Consider the following 15,641-nt stretch of genomic DNA (forward strand, 5'->3'; position numbering starts at 1 on the left):
TTTTTCTACAGGAAAATCACCAGAACAATATAGTTTTATTATTCTGGTGATTTTATGTAAGCTATTAGAACTATAGAAGAGTTGCATCATTAATGTTTAACATATAGTTTTATCTAAAATGTTCATATTTATTATAATTGCACCTTCTTTGTTTTATGTTAAATAATGTTCTCTGTTTCCCTTAATGATAATAAATGTGTGCTTGTTAAAGGCTAACTGCATGCCAAGCAGTGTACTAAGTGTTGGGTTTGAGGCAATATAAGTAGATTGGATACAGTCCAATAGGGCTCATACCTAAGAAGGAAGTAGAACTAATATTTTAACTCCATTTTACATATTACGGAACTGAGGCATGGAGAAGTGAAGTGACTTACACAAGGTCACACAGCAGATAACTGGCAGAGCAGGATTAGAACCCAGATCCTCTAATTCTCAGGCCTGTGATCTTCCCACAAGGCCACACTGCTTCTCTATCTACCAGCTGCAACTCAGTCCCTTATTTCTGTGTTCTGCCTACTAAAGTATTATTTTGCATGTTGTTCAAACCCTTCCCACTGCCTGGAATGCTCATCCCCTTCAGATACACCACACTTGGAGAAGCAGTGTGGCTCAGTGGAAAAGAGCCCGGGCTTTGGAATTAGAGGTCATGGGTTCAAATCCCTGCTCCGCCACTTGTCAGCTGTGTGACTTTGGGCAGGTCACTTCACTTCTCTGGGCCTCAGTTCCCTCATCTGGAAAATGGGGATTAAGACTGTGAGCCCCCCGTGGGACAACCTGATCATTTTGTAACCTCCCCAGCGCTTAAAACAGTGCTTTGCACATAGTAAGCGCTTAATAAATGCCATTATTATTATTATTATTATACACCAGACTGCAACATCACCTTTGAGAGGTTTAAAGCAATGCTGTGGATGTGTGAAGAATTCCCTCTGTCTCTGGTAGAGCAGGTAACTCCATCTCTCTTCTCTCTTCTGTATCATCTCTCTCTCTCTCTCCCCTTTGTCTCTCTCCATCTCTCTGCTATCTTTCAACTCTCTCTCTCTCCATCTCTCTTCTCTCTGTTTCATCTCTCTCCCCTTTGTCTCTCTTCATCTCTCTGCTGCCATCTCTCATCTCTTCTCTCATCTTTCACCTCTCTCACCTCTTCATCTCTTCCCCCTCCATCTTTCCTCTCTCTCTGTCTCTCTTCTCTTCTGTTTCATCTCTCTCTTCCCTCTTAGTCTCTCTCCATCTCTCTGCTCTCTATCTCATCTCTCTTCTCTCATCTTTCACCTCTATCTCACCTCTTTATCCCAGACTGAGCCCCCTCCTTCCTCTCCCCCTCCTCCCCCACCTTACCTCCTTCCCCTCCCCACTGCACCTGTATATATGTACATACGTTTGTACATATTTATTACTCTATTTTACTTGTACATATTTATTCTATTTATTTTATTTTGTTAATATGTTTTGTTTTGTTGTCTGTCTCCCCCTTCTAGACTGTAAGCCCGCTGTTGGGTAGGGACTGTCTCTATATGTTGCCAACTTGTACTTCCCAAGCGCTTAGTACAGTGCTCTGCACCCAGTAAGCGCTCAATAAATATGATTGAATGAATGAATGAAATGAATGAACCCATTTTCAATGTCCTAAAATACCGCCTCCTGCAGGAGATTTTCCCTGATTCATTTTCCCCTCCTCAGATCGCAGCCTCCCACCTAGTAATTTATCACTTATGCCCTCAGCGGCAGGGTTGCGTTAATTTAGACTCTGGCCCTGAGCTGGACTTTCTAGCAGGACCCCCTTCAAATGACCCTCAATGTAAATGACATCATGCTTAATAATGTGTGATTAACATTACTACATCCCAGCTCCACCACTTGTAAGCTGTGTGACCTTGGGCAAGTCACTTAACTTCTCTGAGCCTCAGTTCCCTCATTTGTAAAATGAGGCCTGTGAGCCCCGCGTGGGACAACCTGATCACCTTGTCTCGCCCGTAGTGCTTAAAACAGTGCTTCACACATAGTGAGTGCTTAACAAATGCCATTATTATTATTATATTGTTATTATCAGAGTGGTGGCAGAGATGGGAGGGATTTGTGGGTCTCTCAATGTTTTGTCCTGTGGATTGCTCTTCTCTTAAAAATGTAGATGGCTTCGGTTTGGGGGTGGATGAGAGACGGCATGGGAGTGTTCCCATTCCTTTCTGGCATACTGAGACCTCACAACACAGTGGTGCAACAACATAATGAGGATATACATTAACACAAACATGCACTCATCTGCCCCCCGCCCCCCTCACACACACAAATATCCTCTAACTTGGAGTTTTGGAGGCTGAGGTTTGGGGATAATAGGGTGGTGTCGAGAAAGGGCTTGTAGAAACCATCTACATTTAGTTCTCGTGGCCAGGCCTGGGCTACCTTTTGTCTGGGTGTGTGTGGGGAGGGTGTGCCTGGGGGAAGGAGGGGTCAGGAAAAACACCATTCTGAGTGAGTAGAATTTCCTTATGTGCCTCTCCCACCTGCTCTTCCTTATGCTTCACCCTATAGCTGTTTTGCCAAAGTTGAAGACAGCTGTGGAGTAGGAGATTGCAAAGGAAAAAGGGTGCTAGGTCCCTCTCTTCCTCCCAGTTATAGTGACACCTCACAGGATGAAGCAGCAGTCAGATGGGTGTGCTGTGTTCTGAACATTTACACATAGTAAGTGCTCAATAAATACAACTGAATGAATGAACTTCACAATAAACTAGCAATAACAAATGCAAAATGGTCTCCAGTTAGGAGAAAAAAGAATGGTGGAAAGATGGATATGTAAATAAGTGCTTAAATATATATATCAGTATATTTAGCACACTCACCCAATACACCTCTGCTTCCAACTCACTTTTCACTTTCCACTTCAATGAATCCCCAAGCTAAATCTTAAACAAAAAACCCACTTTTTTTCCACTATTTCCAGCAGCCATGAAATCCACAAGTTTGTCATAGTGTAATCAGATGAAGAGCTAGAGGTAGGCCTGGTATCAACTCCTATATGTGTTAATCACTACACCTTGCAGGTGGGCTACTGAGAGGCAGAAGAAGAAGGAAGTCAGGTGGCTGGGGTTCTAAAGGAGTTTCTGCAGACTCCTCTCTCATGCTGCCCCACTCCTTGCAATTCAAAGGGTAATGTCTGCTATAAGAGCCAAACACACTCTGGTTTTCAATGGCTGTTTTGAGAACACTGTCTTAATAATGTCACTTGCTACCGCTATGTTAGCAAAGTCAAGAAACAGAACAATCTGGGGATTTGGCTGAAGTCCCATAAACTCAAGACCCTTGGCTAAAACCCTGTTAGTCCCTGCATTAACCAGCTCTGCTCAGAACAATATGTATATACTGATTTATATATTTAAACCCTTATTTACATATCCATCTTTCCACCATTCTCTTTTTTCTCCCAACTGGATGTCATTTTGTATTTGTTACTCCTACTGTATGGGAAGGTTCTTTTATCCATTCAATTGTATTTACTGAGCACTTACTATGTGCAAAGCACTGAACTAAGCCCTTGGAAGAGTCCAATATAACAATAAACAGGCACATTCCTTGCCCACAACAAGCTCACAGTCTAGTCTTTGAGATCAGAGATTATATCTTTTACCTTTGTGTCTGAGACCATGCTCTGCATACAGTAGTCACTCAGTAAATGCTATAGATTGATGTGAAATGAGTCTTAGAGAATAATGGATGTTTCCCTTCTTTAGCAGGAAAGCCTGAGTGTGGCTTAGTGGCAAGAGCCCGGGCTTGGGAGTCAGAGGTCGTAGTTCTAATCCCGGCTCCGCCACTTGCCAGCTGTGTTACTTTGGGCAAGTCACTTAACTTCTCTGTGCCTCAGTTCTCTCATCTGGAAAATGAAGATTAAGACTGTGAGGCCCATGTGGGACAACCTGATTACCTTGTACCACCCCCTCCCAGCACTTAGAACAGTACTTGGCACGTAGTAAGAGCTTAACAAATGCCAGCATTATTATTATTATTATTATTATTATTATTATTATTGTTATCTAGCTTTGAGGGAACTATTTTTTTTGTTTTCCTCCTTCTTGTCTTTTTGGTCACCTTTGACCCTGACTGATGTACCTCAAAATAAAACCCTTATCCAAGTCATCTTTTGTATTTTTGGGACAGAAAACCAGGTACAGATGTATAATTGAGCGTCTACTGAAAAGTAGTAACTGAGAAAATTCAGAAAGAATGTTTGCTCTTGAGGGTCTACCAAAAATGCAAACTTCTTTAGAATATCCCCCAAAAGACAGCCCCAAACGATATTATTTCATAGTAAGTCTCATTACATAATTATCATCATTTTGGGGAAAATGTTCAGAGGGCTTTCATTCACTATCTCATAATTCTCCCAGTTTCTGTGTAAAGTAGCGGATCAGATAATGTTCAAAACAAGGGATTCTTGTGCAATTGTCACTCATTCAATTTGTATTTTATTAATTTCAAAAAAGTACTGAACCTTTCATTTTTACTGTAACTTTCTGGGAATACAAATCAAACAAAAACATGAATAATGCTTCCCATGAGCAGTTAGAAATATGAATACATAAGAAGTGTTATTTAGACATCGACCTTTGCTCGTCCAATTCCCTTCAGCACCGTGGCTCAGTGGAAAGAACCCGGGCTTGGGAGTCAGAGGTCATGGGTTCGAATTCCGGCTCTGCCACTTGTCTGCTGTGTGACCTTGGGCAAGTCACTTCACTTCTCTGAGTCTCAGTTACCTCATCTGTAAAATGGGAATTAAGACTGTGAGCCCCACGTGGGACAACCTGATCACCTTGTATCCCCCCCAGTGCTTAGAACAGTGCTTTGCACATAGTAAGTGCTTAACAAAATGCCATCATTTATTTTTTTATTTTTCCTGCCCAGACTGGGAAGTTATGAGTGAAAATTAGAGTGAAAATTGATATTGACCTCATTCCATAATTTTTAGTGCTTCACTCTCCTTTTCATTCATTCATTCATTCAATTGTATTTATTGAGCACTTACTGTCTGCAGAGCACTGTACTAAGTGCTTGGGAAGTACAAATAGGCAACATATAGAGACAGTCCCTACCCAACAAAGGGCTCAAAGTCTTGGAGAAAATACGGATTATCACAGGGATGAGTAGGAAAAGAAGTTGAAGAGAACGTGAGATTCTGTGGCTGATTTTAAGATGATGATGATGATTATGGTATTTGTTAGGCACTTAATATGTGCCAAGCACTGTTCTAAGCATTGGGGTAGATACAAGGTAATCAAGTCGTCTCATTTGGGGCTCACAATCTCAATCCCCATTTTATAGATGAGGCAACTGAGGCACAGAGAAGTCAAGTGGCTTGCCCAAGGTCACCCAGCAGACAAGTGGTGGAGTTGGGATTAGAACCCATGACCTCTGACTCCCAAACCCATGTTCTTTCCACTAAGCTTTGCTGCTTTGTTTTTTGTTAAGCGCTTACTATATGCCAAGCACTGATCTAAGCACTGGGGGGCAGATACACGGTAATAATAATAATGATAATAATAATGTTGGTATTTGTTAAGTGCTTACTATGTGCCAAACAGCCCACTGTTGGGTAGGGACTGTCTCTATATGTTGCCAACTTGTACTTCCCAAGTGCTTAGTACAGTGCTCTGCACACAGTAAGCGCTCAATAAATACGATTGGTTGATTGATTGATTGGGGGGGATACAAGGTAATCAAGGTTGTCCCACATGGAGCTCACAGTCTTAATCCCCATTTTACAGATGAGGTAACTGAGACACAGAGAAGTTAAGTGACCTGCCCAAAGTCACACAACTGACAAGTGGTGGAGCCAGGATTAGCACCCATGACATCTGACTCCCAAACCCAGGCTCTTGCTACTAAGACACACAGTTTGTCCCACATGGGGCTCACAGTCTTAATCCCCATTTTACAGATGAGGTACCTGAGGCACAGAGAAGTTAAATGACCTGCCCAAAGTCACACAGCTGACAAGTAGCAGAGCTGGGATTAGAACCCATGACCTCTAACTCCCAAGCCCATGCTCTTTCCACTGAACCATGCTGCCAACAGTTCTTATCTTTCATTTTCTTCTACAATGCCTTAATTTTTTCTTTATATGACTTTGTAGTGGCAAGTTGAATTGTAACATGGGTATAAATTTGTACTTTTATTCTGGGGTTTATTTACAGAACTACTGGTATTTTCTCTGCAGTCTATCAGACATAAAAATAGTACTGGCCAGGGTAAAAGTAATTTATTTCATTCACTGCACCAACATAATAAACAGGTTTTCTTCCCAATAATATTTCTAGCATGCAATAAGGGTTACTATTCTAAACACTAGGCTAGACACTAGGTTCCTAGTGGACACAGTCCCTATTCCGCGTGGGGTTTAAAATATATTTTATCTGCATTTTATAGATGAGACACTGAGGCTCATGGTGGTTAAATGATTTACCCAAGTCACACAGCCAGCCAGTGACAACTGGAACTAGAAACCAGGTCTTCTGACTCCCTATTTCTCCCCACTGCCCTAACCCCAGTTACTGAAATTTAGATCAGATTTCATTGGTTCTGAAATCTAAATCACTTGGTACCCCTCTCTTGGTCAGTCCGTGGCTAGAAGTCATATGATGATGGAGTCTTCTATAGTAAATAGAGGATGAGGCCAGTCCAGTCACCAAGACTTTGGTATGGACAACCAGGGTGAAGGAATTGATTATAATGTTAGTGGCTTGCTCAGTGTTATTCATACCAGATTGTCATGCTCCTGGGTGGGACAGTGGGTGCAACCAGCAATTAGTTGGGCAGGTTATGCAGGCTGGCCCATGGTATCTTGGTACCCTGAACAAATTTTCTCAAACGACCGTTGCTGCACTATAGATGACATCCATTTTAGTCAGGAGCAAATTAGAACCAAAATTATAGCACATATTCCGTATAATTTTCAAAAATCTAATCAAATTTAAATATGAACCTAAACAAATTAGAATTTGTATTCCACTTTTACTCGCTAAGTGAACTCTTACAGAGGACATAGTGTCCAGGCTGTTTCCCAGTTGGCCCAGAACTTGGACTGGTCCTGAGGGCACTGCACATTACAAAGTGCATGCAAGAATTTTCCATAAAAAGCCAATTATGGCCAAAGCGACAACAGCAGAAGGCCGATGTTGTGCCTCACACAACCATAGACTGCAGGTGGTTGCCACGGTAGCCAGCTATTTTCAGGATTCCTGCTGAGCCCGTTCTCCATGAGAAATTCCCTAGGCAGTTCTACAGTCAAAAAGAATCACGACTGATGGCTTGGCCCCAGCAGGTATTCTTCCAGTGTAAGTCATTGTTTTGGGGAGGTGACATGGCCTGTGCCATTTCACCTAACTCTGGAAGGACTTGCTAACATTCTTCAAAAATCATATTCTCATTGCTATTAAACAAAAAATGAATTCCTACATCCATTCTCTTCCTGGAACAGAATCTGCTCTGCACATAGTAAGCGCTCAATAAATACGATTGATTGATTGATTATCGCTGTTCCTTTTGCTACATGCTTTGCTTATAGAACGAAGTACATCAGGGATGGCCAGTAACAGACTACATATGAAACCTAGGGTTACACTTTGCTAATTTATTCCTTCCTGTTGCTTCTTTTGTTCTCTCCATTTCTTAGAAAGGAGAGTGGGATTTAAAAGAACTTTCCCTCTTTAAAACCTCTTTTTACTTGTCACTATCTCATGATTATTACCTTCCATTACTCAGCACTTCTTAAGACACCCCAAACTAACTAATTTCTAAATCTTTCTGCTACTTGTGTTAGGTCATCTCAGCCTATGCAAGCTTAATTAACTCATTTTTTGAAGAGAATGTAAATTCACCCCAGCAGAAACTCATGGAACACATAATCAAATCCTGTTTATGCTTATGTCGGCATATATGTGTTACATTACTCCAGAAACTTGAATTTACATACCCTCCAAATATGGGAGAATTCAGCTCATTACTCCCATCATACCCGTAGAACTTTACTTATATGCATTTACCGGGGAGAAGTAAAGCACAGGGTGGGTTAGTGTTTTGCTCATTATTTTATGATCTACAAGTGGGAGAACCAATAATTTCTCCAGTGCTATAGCAATGTGACCTTAGTTTTGGACCCCTATCTTCATAACCTAAATAATAACAATAATAATAAGAATAATGGTATTGGTTTAGCACTTATTATGTGCTAAGCACTGTTCTAAGCGCTGGGGTAGATACAAGGTGATCAGGTTGTCCCATGTGGGGCTCACAGTCTTAATCCCCATTTTAAAGATGAGGTAACTGAGGAACAGAGAAGTTAAGTGGCTTGACCAAGGACACACAGCAGACAAGTGGTGGAGCCGGGATTAGAACCCATGTCCTCTGACTCCCAAGCCCGTGCTCCTTCCATTACACCACTGTGCTTCTCATAAATGTTACTTTAACATGATCAAATATTCCGTTCCTTGTTGGGGAGAAAGATCAGTGTCCCAAAGAATAGTGTGAAGGAGATCACATTGTACAGGACCAACAGGCTGTGACAGGCTGTGCTACAAGCTGTGGAATTTTCAGGCCTAAATCATCAATCATATTTATTGAGCACTTACTGTGTGCAGAGCACTGTACTAAGCGCCTAAATCCCAGCAGAGAGAGCTCCTGAAGTCACTTTAGGAGAGCCAAGAGTCCAGGCAGCCTCTGTTGGGTCCTAAAGCCCTCCAATTCTCCTGTTCTTCTAATTCAGGTTTTGGGGGCAGCCTCACTGCTCTCCAATTCTCTGCACCCCTAGTGCAGTCTCAGGCTTGGGAGTCAGAGGACATGGTTTCTAATCCCGGCTCCACCAATCAATCAATCAATCAATTGTATTTATTGAGTGCTTACTGTGTGCGGAGCACTGTACTAAGCGCTTGGGAAGTACAAGTTGGCAACATATAGAGACAGTCCCTACCCAACAGTGGGCTCACAGTCTAGCTTCTTCTCTGCTGTGTGACCCTGGGCAAGCCACTTAAATTCTATGTGCCTCAGTTCCTTCATCTGTAAAATAGGGATTAAGACTGTGAGCCACACATGGGACAAGCTGATTACCTTGTATCTACCCCAGCACTTAGAACAGTGCTTGGCACATAGTAAGTGCTTAGAAAATACCATTATAATTATTATTACTCTACAGTTGAAGCCCAAACACTTTCCTGAAGGCATAAAGGACATAGAGAACTAGCTAGCCTACTATGACCATTCTGGGGCTGGCTCCTGTTGCATCTCCCTCATCCCCTCCTTCAGGCCAGCACCAAAATCTAAAATCTCAACAAGGTAACAAATAAGAACAAATCCAGTTCACGCTGCCTTTCCCTAGAGCTATCACAAATCCCCAGCCAAGAATATAAGTTTCAGGATTCCATTCTTCTCCTGAGGGACAGGAGCATCACTCCTTCACTGTCCTAGCTGCTGGATTATAAAACTCCAGGGATGCTCTCCACTCTCTCCCTCTGCCTTGTGCCTATCTAGGGTCGACAGGACACACTCTCCCTGGAGCCCCAAACACCTAGCTCACTACTTCACACTTCCAATATGGCCAAGGGTCACTTTCTTCCCCCAGCCTGGTCCTCAACCTTCTCCCTGATCCCTCTCTCAGATTAATTTGGGTAAATCTTCAGAGAAGAGCACCATGGAGTCACTCTCCTGGCTTCTTCTTTCCTTTAAGTGTGGGGGCTACACAGAGAAGAAGCATGGCCTAATGGCAAGAAGACAGGCTTGGGAGTCAGAGGACATGGGTTCTGATCCCGCCTCCACCACTTGTCTGCTGTGTGACCTTGGGCAGGTCACTTCACTCCTCTGTGCCTCAGTTACCTCATCTGTCAAATGGTAATTAAGACTGTGAGCCCCAGGTGGGAGAAGTGTGAGATTACCTTGTATCTACCCCAGTGCTTATAAAAGCACTCGGCATATAGTAAGCACTTAACAAATATTGTAATTATTATTATTATTACAAACAGAGCGACTTTCCTGGCTTCCTCCTTTCTCTAAGTGTTGGGACTACACACAGATTTCAGAAAATACTATTTACATCTTGAAGGGCTGCTATTCAGAAATTCCCTAGGGAGGTTTTTTTCTCTGTTTTCTGGCCTCAACATTTTGAAGTACCAAAGTCAAGATGAAAATTATTTTGCTGTTAGCTATTAGTTGATACAGATTGTATGTGACTGAAGATAAGATTGGGTAACCATTATCCCAGTCAGCTTCCCCAGCATGATGAACGTTTGCAAGAGGGCCACATCTGGTCTAAGCTCTCCAGCTCTTATAGCATGCCAGAATCAGCTGGAATTTTAGGCTTAAGGAGTTTTTCTGTTTCCTTCCACAGGACAGCATTTGGCCGTAAAACCAAAAAGTGAATTATGATCTTTAACATTCCCAACATCTCAGGCTATCCAAAAGAATCCAAAGATGTACACTGCCTCTCTAGATCAGTACAGCTATAAGTTTCTCTGCCAGCTCTGAGATTTTAGATGATAGATTGTTTTTTTTTCTTTTTCAAACCAGGCCAAAAAGAACAACAAATTACAAAATTCCTATTTGTGTCCATAAAAGGATGTAGAGTGACCTCATCGAAGAAAATAGAGTTTCTCTGAAAATTACCCTTTCTCAATGCTCATGACAGTTCTTTTTCCCCTTTTCTTTCTTATTGTTCCTTCCTTCCTTTTAGTACAATTGTCATGTTTCCAGAATCTTAATTTTCAAATTCTACTGGCTTACTTGAGAGCTTCTGACCCTTTGTTTCATTCTAACTCCAGAACTATTTCCTTGTGGTTCACAAAGTCCCAATAACTTTGATCTAGGCCAAATAACAGAAGATGGGGACGTAGAACAATGCATCGATATGTTTATGCTGTGACTAATCTGTGCCTCATCCCATCTTTTTCCTTCCTTCCTTTCTTCAAGAGCGGTTGTTCGACTTCATCATGCTGCTTTTATAGCTGCTGTTCAATCTTTAATGAGGACAATCAATGCTTGCTCTGCCTCTTTTAAGTGTCCTATTAGAGCTCAGAAATTACAGTGTCCAAAGCACTGTTGGAGGAAGCAGAATTGTATTAAAACAGTAAATTAGAAATTTTATTTTGCAAATTTAATACATTGATTTATAAATACTCGAGAACCAAATATTGCTTATTCTTTGTTCTGCCTCGTAAATTGCTCCCCAGGAGTGATGACCTTGCTTTAACTACACCACTCAAAAGCATTCATTCATTTTCAACCCCGAGGGGGCTACATATGTTTTCTCTCCCACAGTGTCATTGGCATCTGTGCACTCTCTTTAGGAATACACCAGAGACTCCTCAAAGTGTGATCGCCTGGACAAAAACAACAGGTGTAATAATCATAGTATTTCCCAAGGCAGGCACATTTTACTCACTAAATTTCAGTGAAAGGCATAATATAAAAATGGCCTGATTGTATGATTTTTCTTTAATTTTGTGGCCAACAAAGGCAATTCACATGTTGCATGGAAGCAGTTGCTTTTGACTCACCATTTTGTTTGTGACCTCATAGCTTCAAAAATGACCAAAATAAAAATGATAGGTCAAACCTTGATAGAGGCACTGTAATTGTAACTGATGTTCAGTACTGCAGAAAGTTATTCCTCATTTTATGAAACTGTTGAGTACAGCACCAGTAATCAATAAGGAGGTGAAAAGACACATCTGACTGAATTTGGCCTTTTCCATCAGTTAGATCCATGATGTAATCCAACCAGATATGCTGCCCATAAAATATTTACCCATGTTAAAATGGTGGGCTTTCATAGGAGCTAGAAAACAATGCCAAGGGCCTTCTTTTTTTAGGGTTTTTCTTGTGTCACTCACTTTGCTAAACTTAACTTCAACTTCTCTGTCTCCATCATGTGCCCTCAACTCCCTCCCTCTAATCAGCCCATTTCAGTCTTTCCTTTCCAGCACCTCCCCATCAACCCCCTCCATCCAACCCCTGCCCACTCCTTGTGGAGTTCCTTCCTTCCTCTCCCCCCACCACACCTCATCACTGTCCTTTCTTCTTTTTTATAGTATTTGTTTAGCGCCTACAATGTGCCTGGCACCGTACTATGTGCTGGGGTAGATACAAGCTAATCAGGTTGGACACAGTCTACATTCCACGTGGGGTTCATGGTCTGAATCCTCATTTTACAGATGAAATAACTGAGGTACAAAGAAGTGATGTGATTTTCCCAAGGTCACACAGGAGACAAGTGGCAGAGCTGCATTAGTACCCAGTCCATCCTACTCCCAGGTCTGTGTTCTATGCATTAGGCCATGCTGCTTCAATCCTACCATCAGAGTACCTCAGTACTAAAACCTGGATCACCCCAGATGATATTGTCTCCCATGTCACTCTTTGCAGAGGGGCCCTCATCTTTCCCCACTCATGGAGACTCACTGAGAAAAGGGGAGGAGTCGGCTTCCTTTTCATTCTCTATTGCTGCTTTCACACCATTCTACCTCCCCCATCCCTCTTTGCCTTCTTCTGAAGCTCATATCATTTACCTCAACCACTCAGTCCAGTTACTAGTCACAGTCATCTACCTGTCCTCACTCCGCCGACAACCTCTAATTCCAAATTTTTGAACAATTTCTCTCTCTCTCTCTCTCTCTCTCTCTCTCTCTCTCTCTGTCTCTCTCTCTCTCTCTCCATTGATCCTTTGGGACTTCAATATCCATGTGGATGTTCCTAATGGACCATTCTACTGCCTGCTTCCTTTCACTCCTCATTTCCACCGACATCCTGCTACCCTATCCACCCTATCTTCCACCCTATCTCACCCACCTTCCATTAGACTCACACTTGATTTCATCATCTCCACTCACCGTACAGTCTTTATATTCACCAAATCACTCTACCTGACCATAATGTCCTCGTCGACTTCCCCATATTTAGAAGCAGCATGGATCAGTGGAAAGAGCATGGGCTTGGGAGTCAGAGGTCATGGGTTCTAATCCCGGCTCCACCATTTATCAGCTGTGTGACTCTAGGCAAGTCACTTAACTTCTCTGTGCCTCAATTACCTCATCTGTAAAATGGGGATTAAGACTGTGAGCCCCACGTGGGACAACCTGATTACCTTGTATTCATTCATTCATTCAATCATATTTATTGAATGCTTACTGTGTGCAGAGCACTGTACTAAGCGCTTGGGAAGTACAAGTTGGCAACATATAGAGACGGTCCCTACCCAACAACGGGCTCACAGTCCATAAGGGGGAGACAGACAACGAAACAAAATATGTGAACAGGTGTCAAGTCATCAGAATAAATAGAAGTAAAGCCAGATGCACATCATTAACAAAATAAAATAAATAGAATAGTAAATATGTACAAGTAAAATAGAGTAATAAATCTGTACAAACGTATTTACAAGTGCTGTGGGGAGGGGAATGAGGTGGGGGGGGGATGGGGGGAGAGGAAGGAGTGGACTCAGTCTGGGAAGGCGTCCTGGAGGAGGTGAGCTCTCAGTAGGGCTTTGAAGGGAGGAAGAGACCTAGCTTGGCGGATGTGTGGAGGGAGGGCATTCCAGGCCAGGGGAAGGGCGTGGGCCAAGGGTCGACAGTGGGACAGGAGAGAATGAGGCACCGTGAGGAGGTTAGCAGCAGAGGAGAGGATGGTGCGAGTTGGGCTGTAGAAGGAAAGAAGGGAGGTGAGGTAGGAGTGGGCGAGGTGATGGAGAGCCTTGAAGCTGAGAGTGAGGAGTTTTTGCCTGATGTGTAGGTTGTCTCCCCCAGTGTTTAGAATAGTGCTTGGCACATAGTAAGTGCTTAACAAATACTAAAATTATTATTATATTTCCTATGATTATTTCAAGTGGAGACATCACACCTCCTCTCAAAATCTACCCCTTCACCTCTGCCTCTGACCCCGTCTTTGGTACCTTAACAAAACACTTGCCCCCTTCTTTCTTCCTTACCTGACTGCCAACTTCAACCATCATTTTACAATGACTTCATCCCCACTGCTTTCAAATATGTTCATGTATCCCCTACCCTAAAAAAATCCCCTCCTTTGACCCCTCAGTTCACTCCAATTATCACCCCATCTCTCTCCTACCATTCTTCTCCAAACTCCTTGGGCAAATTATCAACATCCTCTGCCTCCACTTCTTCTCCAGTTATCTTCTTGATGCCCTACAATCTGGCTTCCACCCCTTCAATTCAGGGAAACTGCCCTCTCAAAGGTCACTGATGATCTCCTTCTTGCCAAACCCAATAGTCTCTACTTCATGATAATCCTCTTCAACCTTTCAACTAACTTTGACACTGAGGACCACCCCCTTATCCTTGGCTGATTTCCTTCTAAAACCTAGCAAGATCACTTCGTATTCCTAAGACCAACCTACTCACTGTACCTCAATCTCAAATAACTTGCCATGACTGCTTGCCTACATCCTACCTCTTCATATCCAAAAGATGATCACTTTCTCCACCTTCAAAGCCTTATTAAAAATCACATCTCCTACAGGAGATCTTCCCCGACTAAGCCCTGATTTCCCCTAGTCTCTATCCCTTCTGCATCATCCTTGCACTTATATTTGTATGCTTTATTCAACCCACCTTCAGCCCCACAATACTTTCACTCAATCATTCAATCGTATTCACTGAGCGCTTACTGTGTGCAGAGCACTGTACTATGCACTTGTGAAGTACAAGTCAGCAACATATAGAGACAGTCCCTACCCAACAATGGGCTCACAGCCATCCATAATTTCTTTACTGCAAATTGTGTGTTCCTAAATAGGGCTGTTCAAGCAACAAGAGTGTCTCTTGCCCAGTCCTCTGCAAAGTAATGTATTCGGCTGATTGGGCCTGGGTTAGGGTTTGGCGGATGTAAGGATATGTACATAAGTGCTATAGCGGTGAAGATGGGGTGAATATCAAGTGTTCAAAGGGCATAGATCTAAATTCAGAGGTGAAACCTCATTCCCCGGTTCCTGTGACAATAACAGCTAGAACATACTTAAACAAAGCATGTTTGATCTATCTGAGGGATCAGTTCTATCCTGGCTATTGAATGGATGTTGTAGGTGAGGCAGTTGAAACCTGGTTTAAGGTCCCAGAAAGAAATGACTGGAAAGGTGTTGCTATTTTCCCTTTTCCATCTCTTATTACTCTCCAAAATCTCCATGTAATAATTTGATTACATAAGTCCACCAAAGAGACTGAAAATATCCCTTCGGTGAAAAATGTCTCTTCGATAAAACAAAAGGGTTTGTGTGATGGAAGGAAGTGGTTCAATTAACAATAGTGTTAAAAGCATTAATGTCTCTCCCCCTTTAGACTGTAAGCTTGTTGTGGGCAAGGAATGTGTCTGTTTATTATTATACTGTACTCTCCTAAGCACTTAGTACAGTGCTCCGCACACAGCAAGTACTCAATAAATATGATTGAATGAATGAATGGACATAGATTGTCCCCCTAGCCCCAGTCAGCCAGATAACAAGGCATAAGCTATTTTCACAGGAGTACAGGGAGAGAGATACCCTGGGTGTTTGAATAGCCTGTATCTGAACACATGGTTCACCCAAATGGGGAAGGAGGAAGGAAAGTTTCTCTATAGCTTCCCTGAATCACGAAGCTCAAAATTATCTGACCAGGAGA

This window comes from Tachyglossus aculeatus, chromosome 2 (assembly GCF_015852505.1).
Source record: "Tachyglossus aculeatus isolate mTacAcu1 chromosome 2, mTacAcu1.pri, whole genome shotgun sequence".
Taxonomy (NCBI): Eukaryota; Metazoa; Chordata; class Mammalia; order Monotremata; family Tachyglossidae; genus Tachyglossus; species Tachyglossus aculeatus.